Consider the following 1,488-nt stretch of genomic DNA (forward strand, 5'->3'; position numbering starts at 1 on the left):
CTGCACTCCAGCCTGGGCGACAGAGCGAGACTCCATCTCAAAAAAAAAAAAAAAAAAAGATAGGAGCTGCTGGGAGCAGTGGAATCCCAGCACTTTGGGAGACTAAGGTGGGAGCATTGCTTGAGCCCATGAGTTTAAGAGCAGTCTGGACAATACAGTGAGACTCTGTTTCTAGCAAAAATAAAATATAATAAATAAATAAATAAATAAATATGAACTATCAAGTCTTGAGAAGATATGGAGGAAACTTAAATACATATTGCTTAGTAAAAGAAGCCAATCTAAGAAGGCTATATGCTTCTTAGTAAAAGCAGCAATCTAAGAAGGCTATATACAATGCCAACTATATGACATTCAGGAAAAGGCAAAAACTATACAGACAGTACAAGAAAAAAAAAGAGTGGTTGCCAGAGGAGGGTGGGAGAGGGAGAGATGAATAGATGAACACAAGGGATTTTTAGGACAGTGAAACTATTCTGTATGATACTGTAATAGTAAATACATGACAGAGTGCTGTTGGCAAACTCTATAAAACTGTACAACACCAAGAACAAGCCACGATGTAAACTACAGAATTTAGTTAATAACGTATCCATATTAGTTCATCAGTTGTAACAAATACTAATGCAAGGGTCTAAAGCACATAAAATTGGAACAATACAGAGAAGATTAGGCCCCTGCACAAGGATGACACACAAATTTGTGAAGTGTTCCATATTAAAAAAAAATTTTAAAAATAAAACAAAAAATAATAAGGGAAAGCCTATTGGAGTTGCTTTCAAGATGGCTGAATAGGAACAGTTCTGGTCTACAGGTCTGAGCAAGATTGACGCAGAAGATGGGGCCGACAGACACCTCACACAGACGGATGCCCCTCTCGGACGAAGCTTCCAGAGGAAGGATCAGGCAGCAATATTTGCTGTTCTGCAGCCTCTGCTGGTGATACCCAGGCAAACAGGGTCTGGAGTGGACCTTGCTGAGTAGGCCAAGCCTCAGCAAACCCCAACAGACCTGCAGCTGAGGGGCCTCTCTGTTAGAAGGAAAACTAACAAACAGAAAGGAAGAGCATGAACATCAACAAAGAGGACATCCACACCAAAACCCCATCTTTAGGTCACCAACATCAAAGACCAAAGGTAGATAAAACCACAAAGATGGGGAGAAACCAGAGTAGAAAGGCTGAAAATTCCAAAAACCAGAACACCTCTTCTCCTCCAAAGGATCACAACTCCTCGCCAGCAAGGAAACCAAACTGGATGGAGAATGAGTTTCACGAGTTGACAGAAGGGGGCTTCCGAAGGTCAGTAATAACAAGCTTCTCTGAGCTAAAGGAGCATGTTCTAACCCATTGCAAGGAAGCTAAAAACCTTGAAAAAAGGTTAGATGAATGACTAACTAGAATAATCAGTGTAGAGAAGAACTTAAATGACCTGATGGAGCTGAAAACCACAGTATGAGAACTTCGTGAAGCATACACAAGCTTCAATA

At 40.7% G+C, this 1,488-nt stretch overlaps 1 pseudogene; it reads left to right on the forward strand.

Annotated features, from left to right (window-relative positions):
- The first annotated feature begins 622 nt into the window (after positions 1–622).
- On the forward strand, positions 623–722 carry LOC115836012 (annotated as a pseudogene).
- Positions 723–1,488: the final 766 nt, after the last annotated feature.

The sequence above is a fragment of the Nomascus leucogenys genome, chromosome 1a, assembly GCF_006542625.1.
Source record: "Nomascus leucogenys isolate Asia chromosome 1a, Asia_NLE_v1, whole genome shotgun sequence".
Lineage (NCBI taxonomy): Eukaryota > Metazoa > Chordata > Mammalia > Primates > Hylobatidae > Nomascus > Nomascus leucogenys.